The 11,632-nt window shown below is 36.1% G+C and overlaps 1 pseudogene; it reads right to left on the bottom strand.

Annotated features, from left to right (window-relative positions):
• Positions 1-623: 623 nt before the first annotated feature.
• LOC130041635 (F-actin-capping protein subunit alpha-1-like) overlaps positions 624-11,632 on the bottom strand; it is a 72,776-nt pseudogene continuing 61,767 nt past the window's right edge.

The raw sequence follows: 11,632 nt of genomic DNA, 5'->3' as shown, positions 1-11,632 counted from the left end.
CTACATCCCTAGTATGTCAGCAGTTCCTGAATATTAAAAAATGGATTAAAAACTCCTCTGTAAATGCAGATATATATAATTATAATAGTACTAGAGGGAAGGAGACAAGGTAAGAAAAAAAAGCAAACACATTTATGGGCAGGGAATGTGGCTCAAATCTTTGTATTTAAAAACAATTTTTTCAGAGAAGCTTGTTATTATGGAATGTCCAGAAACTTCCTTTGCTCCACCCCAAAAGGACTTGAAAAGTCCTAATCAAAACTTTTGAAGGCTACAGTTGAGATGTTATAAATGATCAAAGCAGTCAGAGGGAAATGTCTTCCATTCAGCCATAGTTGGTAGCATAGCTCCCAGCTGCTGGTGGATCAAGTACAAAGCACTGAAGTACCAGAAGTGCTCTGAAGGATAAAGGTAGAAAAGTACTGACCAAATGACCTGTCTATATCAGTAATAGGACTTTATGGATAGGAAAATTTCCTAAACAGAATGACTCCAGGATAGATCAATGTTTCCATCACTAAATGTTGCAAATTAAAAAAAAAATTACAAGTAGATATAGTGAAAGAGAAAATTACAAGGCAAAAAGAACACAAAAGAAACAAGACAATGCTGGACAATATAAGTCCAACAGTATTCCATGAGACTAGAAAACCTGTTAACTTTGAAAGCCCTAGCAAAATATCACTCTTGTTTATAAATCACTTATATATCGAATGATCACATGTTGAATCCTTTCTTTCCATGTAAAGAAGAGCCCTGCATTCAGCCTTTAAGCATTTTGCATTTCCTTCCCAATCTTGTAGCTGAGGATCTTGTTCCAGTCGATCTTGGTGCGGGTGACTGGAAGCCGCCGGCTGAGGGCCTTGAACATGGTGTCTAACATTGGTAGTTCTCACTAATTGCTGTCTGATACTCATTTTCTGCATGCTCTATGATTTTAGTAAATTCCTTGGCAGTTTGGACTTCATTTGAAACAGTTACTGAATCTTGTACATCTTTATGGCTAACTGAACATTTCTATCTTCATAATAGTGAACCTGTATTTTAAGTACTCCCACCACTTGAGCTGTAGGTGGTGTGATGGTGAACTTCCACTCTGATCTTCAAGGACCATTCCAGAAATTTTTAGGCTGAAACTGGTGGCTTTCAATGCAAGCAATAATGGTCTGTTGCCCATCTAGAGTTTTAGCATAAACAGTACAGGAGCCGTTGGAATAGTGATCTTTCACATAGGCCCTTAAAGCAGTCACAGTATTCTCTCCACGACTTCAGACTATCATCTGTGTCCTCTGGCTGGGGGGTCACTGGCTTCTTTCCGTAAGTGATCAAACTTAAAGAAAATCTTGTTTTTTGGATCTAAAAATCTGATATTGCCCAGGTCACCATGTTCTGCAATTAAAACCTGATCTTCATATCTTTCTATCTTCACAGGCGTGAGCTGATCCATGTTATACTAGGCAAATGCATGTGCTGCCCCTTCTCTGAGGAGATTGTCATTATTAAGTAGTAGTCGGACATCACTGAACACTTAGTTCAAGTCTCCTGGGGGTGCATGAGTAATGCATTTTGCAGCTATAGTAACTTCTCCTCATCCAAAAACCGATCCTTGAAGTAGGCTATCCTGACTGCTCTGGTCCGCCCACCCCAGCGCAAAGCAGGCCGGGAAGGAAACCGCGTGGGGAGCAGCAAGGGGGCCGCCGGAGGCTGGAAACGCTGACGGGGACGCTGCAGCCCGTGCCCCGGAAGTCACCTGTGCCCGGCCGCTCTCGGGTCTAATTGCTCTTTGAGTTACCCGGCCTGACAAGGGGAGGCGGCGGGCGGGAGAGGGGGGTTGGTCCTGGCACCAGCTCTCGGTTCCACCAGTCTGTACTCGGTTACTGTCCCCGCACACGTGACCTCCCGGGCAGTCGGAGCCCCTCCCTCACATCTTTCTAAATAAATTTCGATGAAAGCTTTCTTGCGTCATCAAAAATTTCAATAAATAAAAACGTACAAGTTATACCTGAGAAGTTATTTATGAATAACTAAATTTTCATTTCAAAATTTGAATATATTAGCTCTTATAGGTGAAAAAGTTTGGACAATTCATAGAGGCAATGTAACCAATAACTTGGCTTATTTAGGAATATAATTTTCAAAAATTTGGTGAAATTTGAGGAAATTTTCTTACCTTTAGGCCTTGAAATGGACCCAAGTACTGAGATTTGCTAGAAGGCTGTATTTCAGAGGTGGTAATGATGGATCCTCATAGTGTATTCGATCTGCTCCCTTAGGCAATGCATATGATCCAGTCCATTGAACTCTCTTCCTAATCCTATTGGAATACTTTGATAAGACGAATTTTATTTTATTTTGGTTATATTTTAGGAAAAATTATGATGAGAAAGATTTAAAACAATCATAGTGAAAAGGAAGATTTAAAAATTTTGAAACAGATTTGGTTGGTAGCAATAGCTAAGGCAAAAGTCAACCCTTAGAGGAAAATGGAAGCTCTGGAAGTTAATGACCTACTCAAAATGATGTAAAATTTGATTATGAATCATCTGGCAAAGAAAACAATAGTCTTGATAGGTGAGTTTGAATTTTCCAAACCTTGTAACAAATATTTAAAAGTTCACATTTGGAACAAAAAGAAGTTGACAGCCACTGGAGCTTTCTAAGAGAGGGAATGATGTTATCCAAACAACATTTATGGAAGATTATTCTAGCAGCTGTGTTGGATTTCTTTAGTTGCCTTTCAGTATATTGCCTGATTGCAAGTAACATTATAAAATATGGCAGAAGAAACATTTGAGAAGTTGATCTAAAATTTTTCATCTGTGAAAAGCCATCACATACTAATGAAGTATCTTGCATGTGCAAACTTTAATGTTAAGAAAAATTAATACAAAACTTTTGGGTAATATAATTGTAATTTATGTATATCAGAGTATAGAAGTAACATAGGCATTATTTTTTAAAGTATTTTTTTTAACTTCACATATATATTAGATCCTGTCCTCCAATATGTGCCAAAATATTGATAAGTTTTCTGATATAGAGCTCTATTTTTAAAACCATAGCACTGTAGCACTGTCGTCTGGTTGTTCATCAATTTGCTCAAGCAGGAACCAGTAATGTCTTCATTCTTCCCTGTCATGTGCTAGTGTAGCCCAGTGGTGTCTACTAGCTCCAGGAACACGAAGTGAGACTTGTTGTTACTGATTTTGGCATATCAAATATGCCATGCGGAGCTTGCCAGGCTCTTCCGTGTGGGCGGGATATTCTCGGTAGCTTGCCAGTCTCTCTGAGAGGAATAGAGGAATCGAACCTGGGTTGGCCACATGCAAGGCAAACATTCTACCCGCTGTGCTATTGCTCCAGCCCATAATTTAAAACCATAATTTCTTGAAATTATGTTATTCATTTAGAAAGAAATATCATAGAGGTGACTTTGTTTTAAATTTTTCAGTTGTGAAAATGATCCTCAATATCTAGATAGTAATAAAATTTGTGGAGGAATGCTTGGTTACTGTATTTACATCTTTAAACGTACTTATAGCCAATCATCATGGCATGAATTGTGTACTTTTTGTTGTTAGTTTGATGTTCATGCCTGGTAATACTTGGACAGTGGAGGAAGTAGGGCCGTAAAGTGCTAAGAAATGGAATTCAGGGCTTTACATGTGAAACATATGCATTCTACCACTTGACTTTCATTCTTGGATCCTGAACTGTGTACTTAAAAATTCATATATTGAGGGGCTGGAGAGATAATCTAATGGGTAGGGTGTTTGCTTGCATGCAGCTAAGATGGATTTGATCTTTGGCATTCTATATAGTCCCCCAAGAATCTCCAGAAGTAATTCCTTGTGCTAGATAGGAGTAAACCCTCAGCACAACTGGGTGTGGCCCACCCACCCCCCAATTCATACATTGAATTATTAAACCTTAGTGTTTGGAGACGTAATCTATAAAGAAGTAATCAAGTAATAACAAATTTTAATTAGTCTGTGGCTCAATACAACATGATTGATACCCTTAAAAGAGGAAGAAGATTGATTAATACAGGCAAGGAAACAGAAAATAAAATGAGCAAAGCCTTGTATTCTAACTGCAGAAATGAAGTTATCAAAAGGGAAGGGGCAGAGGATAACAAAGTAGGTAGTGGGCCCAATGGATTGCAGTGGATAATTCTGGATTATCAGTGGTGGATGCACTATGGTTATTTAAGCTTTGAAGCGGTGTGAATTTGTTGTCATAAGACATCTGTAGCTGTATAAACCAACAATACCTCTTTAAAAAATATCCTTATGGAACAAATTAATTATAAAAGATTGTTGAAAAAAAGAGCTGATAAAATTGTTTATTCTATAATTCTACCTTAGTAAATATAATTGCAATTGCTTAATAAAAGTGTAGAAGAAAATTTATCAAAAGGTAACACATTAATTGACATTGTGGTGATTATTTTCTTCTGTTTATTTTATGTGCTTTTTGAAGCTGCATTGAAAATATGTTTTGCCATTATGAAGTATTCTTATTTATATAAATAGAAATAAAAGGCAAATAGAATTAGGTAAGGTTTTATTGTAGTGAGAAAAGCACATTTTTATCCCTTAAGTGTATGCCTCTATGAAGTGTGTGTTTATGAAACAAGTATAAAATAACAACTGCTTGTTTTCCCTTTTTTCTACTAGGTCACCTCTAGGGGATTCAAAGTTCAGATAAGAAGGAAAATATCTTTTTGAATCAACTGCAATTGAAATAATTACTATTGCTTTGTCTTAAGTTCAGTGAAACTTCTTCCTGCTATCTACACTCTTGCATCCATATAGAAAATGTTCAGAGTTCTTGTACTGTATTGGTCAGTATTAGAAATTTTCTTTTATGTTTTCTATTTATCTGATAAAACTGTTTCCTCATGATCATATTTTCTTTTAAGTCCTGGTACTATTAATAGTTCCCACTTCAAAATCATTGTATTTTTATTCCATTCTTTGCTTCAACTTATAGCCTATTTATTTAAAAATATTTTCAGATTCCCATGAACATGATTTATATTTTTTAGTACTGTCACTTATAGGGTCTAATGAACAAAGTGTTTCAAGATTACATCTCGCACCTGAGTGACCATCATCCTCCACTGAAAAAGAACTTCTTGACATTTGCATTGGTGACTACAGCAGAGCAGAAAGAGAAATGTGTAGATATTTTGAGGAAAATAAGACATAGGATATAAATTAATATAGATATTCTGGATATTCAGACCTTTCCATTTCTTATTTTGAAATAAGGAAGCATGTATCAAATGAAATTGAGGCTTATGATATATTCCTTGCCCTTCAGACCTGAAGAAGTGGGTACAGGAAGCAGGTGTTGTTTATCTTATCAATATCTATTTTATCATCCAGTCTGTCCTTTAAAAAGTTGATTAAGTACTGCAAAATGGGTATATATCTTAATTGCAAATACCATGCTAGAGTTCTTATCATTGTTTTAATAATAATAATAATAAATAATGGTTCAGATGTGGTAATGGTTAAAATTTAGCAAACTTGTTAATTTTAATTAGCAAATATACAGTTTGTGTTAATTTGTGATAGACAATATTTGTACACACTGTTGCCTCAGCTCTGTGTTAAATACCTCACCTTATTACAAATAGAGTACAAAAATGTCTTCACTGCCTGGACATCTCATAGAACACTCCACTGATAAATTATGTCAAGGACATCATGTTGATAGATCTGAATGAACAAAGGATTACTATTAACAGGAGTCTTTGGTAAGAGAATTCAGTCTTAGAGGTAGTTTATAAATCCCACAATGACTCAGGTACCACATCAGAAAAGATTTCAGAATACAGTAGTCAGGAGCATGTCACAATTTACACCAAAGAGAAACACAAATTCCTGAATCTTTTACCCACTACCTAAAGTAGGGAACTAATCACTTAGAAGGTCTCTCTGGCTCTATTGGTCACACATTTCTCATAAATGTATCACTCTCTTATTGTACTACTCAGTGACCAGAGAGGACTGTCAACTTTGAGTAGGGTCTGGAACACTTAAGTGCTACATTGTAGTTTCAAATTCTTTGTATAACTACCCAGCCACCTGAGTCTAATCTGGCAAATGGATCTTATGATTTGGGAATCTTAGTGATAAAATGTGGCATGCAGTGTATAGAAAGGCCCAATAGAAAAATCACAATGCAGCTTTGGGATTATGGGGCAAGATCTTGCCTTTCACTGTATAAAATTGTGTGCTCTTTGAAAAGAATCTCCTGTCATGTTAATGGGTTCTGATATGAGAGAGAGAGAGCAAGAGAGCACGAGCACTTGATTTGGGACATTAAGTGACAATTCATCTGGAATTGCCCATTATGAGTTGAATTCATTCTGACCTGTCAAGTCATAAAGCAGCTGATAGCTACCTAGATAATGTGCCTGCATCAGCTTCCACCTTCTACAAAGAGGGCTCCTCCCTATTTAAAAGAAATACTTCACTCTCCATAGCAGTTTTAAGTTCATGACAAATTTTAGTGAAAAGACAGATATCCCACATATCCTCTCTTTCCCTTACATTTACAGCATTTCCCATGCTCTATATCCACCGTTAGAGTGATACCTTTGAAAAAATGGAAAAAATAAGTTACCATCGAAATGCAACATCTAGGAAAGGGTGGCCCCTCAGAAAAAGAGAAGCTACCGGAGAACTTAAAGGATATGATAAAAACATGAAAGGATCACTAAGAGCCAAGACTGTTTTCCTATCTTAGCATCCTGATTAATTTTTATATGTGCAGAGAACTTCAGACCAAAACAATTGGAGAAACTATATATAACATTCTTCCAAAACTCATCCTTCACTGTTTCCACACTGTAGAAGCTCATGTTTTTTTCTTTAACTTTTTCTCTCTCTTTTCCTCTCCCACTCTTTCTCTTCTCACGTTTCTAAGTAAATTTCTTTGAATAAGAGTATTTTACTTTACTAAGAAAAAAAGATAAATCTACATCAACAAATCATAATTACCCAACTCCATAGTTCACGTTAGATTTAACTTTGGGTTTGGGCAAATAACTAATGATATGTATATCCCATACAATAACTGTAGTCTATCCCCTAGTCCTTGAAATCCACAATCTGCCTCCTCCTTTCATTGGTCTTTCTTTCTTTCTTTCATTCTTTCTTTCTTTCTATCTTTCTTTCTCTTTTTCTTCCTTTCTTTCTTTTTTTTAAGAGACAGAGTAGTCATGTTTTATTATAGTACATGTATAAAAGTCACTTAGTGGTGTAATCAAGTTTTGTAAATCTTGTTTTTCTTTTACAGAATGTGGTGTAGTTGGAATAATGGATCACATAGCTTCTTTGAGTAGCCTGTTTCACTTAGTACTATAAAGTAAATTTCTTCTGTGTGTTTTCATGGTTTGATAGCAATATGTTTAGTGCTGAATAATATTTCAATTCATGGATAAATAAAATGTTTCATTGATATATATATCTCAGTTGTTTGTTTTCCTTTTAAGTATTCTAAGAATGATTATGCATTTTTGAGTCCCTTACTATAATTATTACAAATAATTTATGTTGAGTTGTAAGACTGTCCTTTAATTTCCACTATTCTGTAATATTCCATAAACTTTTATAACCAAATCCTTCTGGTGGACTCCATCAAGTCATATTAAATTATCCAAAAGTCTTATATATCATCCTCACAAAATTGCCTTTTATCCATTCTCTTTCTTTTCAATATTAACTATTTAAAATATATTGTAATCTAATAATTTGATCTTTTATATATGGAATCTGCCATGGTTTTTAAATTTTGGTTCTATACAACCTATCTTATAGTTTCTTTAGCTCTGCCTTTGTACTCATTTAATCTTCAGTTCAGTCTAAATATGCTATTAAACATGGTTTTAAACTTCACAATTATGCTTTCTTTCTTTTTTGATTGCTTTTTGGATCATACTTGACTGTATTCAAGGCTTAGTTATGACTCTGTACTTAGTTATCCCTTCTGGTGGGACTTTTTGGAGCATATGTAGTTCTGAGAATCAAACTAGGGTTATCCACTTGCAAGATAAGAGCCTTACCTGTTATACTATCTCTCCAGTATCCAAATTAGACTTCTTATGTCTAAATTTGATTCCCTTTAAAAACTGTTCATGTTTTTATTATTTTTTACAATTCTATGATGGTATTTTCTATTTCTGTAAACACTTCATTTGTATAAATTTTATGTTTGGAGGCATAAAATGTCAACATCTGAAGGTCTTGGGACCAAATCTGTTGTTCTTTCTACTGATTGATGAATGATTTTTTCCCCAATTTGTTTGATAATCTTTGATTAAGTGCTCCTGTTTGTTTGATCTCAATTTGTGTAATAAAGTTGCAGGTCCTATTCCTTCAGGCTATACTCCCCCCTGCTCCCCCCACACTTTATTTAAACATTGTAGTTTACAAAGATATTCATTATTTGCTGCAGGCATTCAATATCCCAACACCAATCCCACCACCACTGTCATCTTCCCTCCATCACTATCTCCCTTTTTTCCAACCACCCCTCAGACCTGTTTCATAACACGCCCACAATAATTTATTTTATATTGCTTGTTACCTATAAATGGCTAATAGAATGAGAAAAAAATATTTCCTTAGAAGAAAATTAGTGAAGATTGTTGTATCTTACCATGTGGATCTTAAGTCCTTTTTTGAGGGATTGCTAAGATATTGTTATAAATTAAGCCTACTCAGTTAATGTTTTTGTTAATCAAGATTTCTGGTTTCTACATTACATCCTATCCAATCTGATGTGCTACTACAGGGTTGTCAATGTTTTAAAGTTCAGAGAAAATCTAGAATTTTTAACTGGGCAGTCAAACCGAAGTTAAATTTTTTTTTTCTTTTTGGATCATACCCGGATATGCACAGGGGTTACTCCTGGCTCTACACTCAGGAATTACTCCTGGAAGTGCTCAGTAGGGGACCATATGGGATGCTGGAAATCGACCCGGGGTCGGCGGCATGCAAGGCAAATGCCCTACCCACTGTGCCATTGCTCCAGACCCTGAAGTTAAAATTTTAACTGGGCTGTGTCCATGAAAATTTTGTGGCTAATTGATCCCTTTCAAGATTTATTTATGAGTCTCTGGAACAAGGTCAATAGATGAGCTTACACGGTGGCAGAGGTGTTTTGTGGTCCTTCAAGCTAATTTCTAATGGGAGAACATTAATTAATCTCAAGCTACTTAAGCTTCTTTATAGAGTAACGATCAATGAAAGAGAGTGTAATTCTACTCTCCTGCCTTAAGATTTGCTCAAAACTTTTCTGATAGCATTACTAATACTCCCATTAAATTTTATGGAAATATCATGGTTCTCATTTGCCTGCTCCATACTGACTTTATTCTTGGTTCATCAGACACATTTTTCTGATTGTAGATAGTGCTTTAATAATGTTCTTAGGTATTGTGGCCTCAGGAATGTGCAGAAAATTAAGTTTTATCAAGTATGTACTTTATGGCTGGAAAGTTTATTGAACTCTGTTGAGTCCTAGCACAGCTTATGGTTAGGATGTGCATTCTAAACAAATTATCTGTCTGTCTGTCTATCTATCTATCTATCTATCTATCTATTTTTAATGGAATTACCATGAGATACACAGTTACAAAATTGTTTGTGATTGAGTTTCAGTCACACAATGTCCCAACATCTGCCCTTCAGGATGTGCAGTTTAATAAGCACTCTCTCATACTCCTGTACACCAAAATATAAGAATCAGTGGTGTGGACTAGGATGCAAATAAATGGTATGCCCAGTGAGTACTTCCAAACCAGCTGAATCCCAGATTGAATAAGAATATTTTATTTATTTATTTATTATTATAAAATTTTTTAATAGTGAGACATCATGAGGTAAAGTTGCAGACTTACACATTTTTGTGCTTGGGTTTCAATTATACAATGATCAAACACCCATCCTTCCACAGGTGCCCATTTCCCACTACCATGGATCACAGTATCCCTCCCACCCCCCATCCCCCCCACCCCACCCTGCCTCTGTGGCAGGGCATTCCCCTCTGTTCTCTCTCTCCTTTTGGGTGTTGTGGTTTGCCAAAGAAACATTGAGTGGCAATCATGTTTGGTCTATAGTCTATTTTCAGCATGCTTCTCCCATCCTGGGAGGATCCTCCCAACATCTTTATTTGGTGTTCCCCTCTTTATCTGAGCTCCCTTTTCCCCTAGTATGTGCGGTTGGCCTACAAGTCATGGAGTAAAATTTCTGGTACTAATCTCGGCCATTCTTGGGTGTTAGTTTCCTATTTTATTACTCTATGTTCCCCAGATGAATGCAATCTTTCTATGTCTATCCCGCTCTTTCTGACTCATTTCGCTTAACATGATACTTTCCATGTAGTACCACTTGTATGTAAATTTCGTGACTTCATCTTTTCTGACAGCTATATAGTACTCCATTGTGTAAATGTACCAAAGTTTCTTTAACCAGTCATCTGTTCTTGGGCACTCAGGTTTTTTCCAGATTCTGGCTATTGTAAAGAGTGCTGCAATGAACAGACAATTGCAGATGTCACTTCGACTATACTTTTTTGCCTCTCTGGGATATATTCCGAGGAGTGGTATTGCTGGATCAAATGGGAGCTCAATTTCTAATTTTTTGAGAATCATCCATACTGTTTTCCAAAAGGGCTGAACCAGTCGGCATTCCCACCAACAGTGAAGGAGTGTCCCTTTCTAGCCACATCCGTGCCAGCACCGGTTGCTTTTGTTCTTGTGGATATGGACCAGTCCCTGTGGTGTGAAGTGCTATCTCATTGTGGTTTTGATCTGCATCTTCCTGATGGTTAATGATGTGGAACATTTTCTCATGTGCCTTTTAGCCATTCGGATTTCTTCTTTGTGAAAGTTTCTATTCATTTCATCTCCCCATTTTTTGATGGGGTTGAATGTTTTCTTTTTGTGGAGTTGAACCAGTACTTTGTAGAAACAGTGGCCAAAATACAAAGACAGTCTACAGAATGGGAAAGGATATTTGCCAACTACACATCTGATAAGGGGTTAATTTCAAGGAATAAGAATATTTTAAAGCAAAAATTTTTGTTAGATTAAGAGGCTGAAAGGGCTATATGGATAGTTCTAAAGAATCAGATTTTTTCAGTTTTGGGAAAATAAAGGAGGTATTTAAAACAGACATATATGTGTGTGTATGTACGCATGTACACACATATACATACATTCACACACACATTTAGGTTTAGGTTTATGTCCAGTTGTCCAGTGGTGCTTAGGATTTATTCCTGACCCAATGCTGAGGGATCATTCCTTGCAGGTTCGGGGAACAATATGGATCAACGCCTTGTTGGCTATGGGCAAGGCAAGCACTATACCACTGTACCATCGCTCCACCCCTCAAAAACACACGAAAATATTTTTAAGTTTATGTATTAGAAAGAGAAATAAGTACGATAAAAGGGTTTTAAAAATGGAGACTGGAAGCAGAAATATCGGTACAGAAAATTTTCTCACATTTTTATATTAGAATTATCTTCTGAAATTCTGATGTGTGAGAATATCACCAAATCATTCTATTGTACAATGAAGTTTGTGAATCATTTAGATAAAGGATTT

The sequence above is a fragment of the Sorex fumeus genome, unplaced genomic scaffold, assembly GCF_029834395.1.
Source record: "Sorex fumeus unplaced genomic scaffold, SorFum_2.1 ptg000098l, whole genome shotgun sequence".
NCBI lineage: Eukaryota > Metazoa > Chordata > Mammalia > Eulipotyphla > Soricidae > Sorex > Sorex fumeus.
The sequence above is the reverse complement of the archived record's forward strand: the minus strand, read 5'-3'. Positions and strand labels throughout refer to the sequence as shown.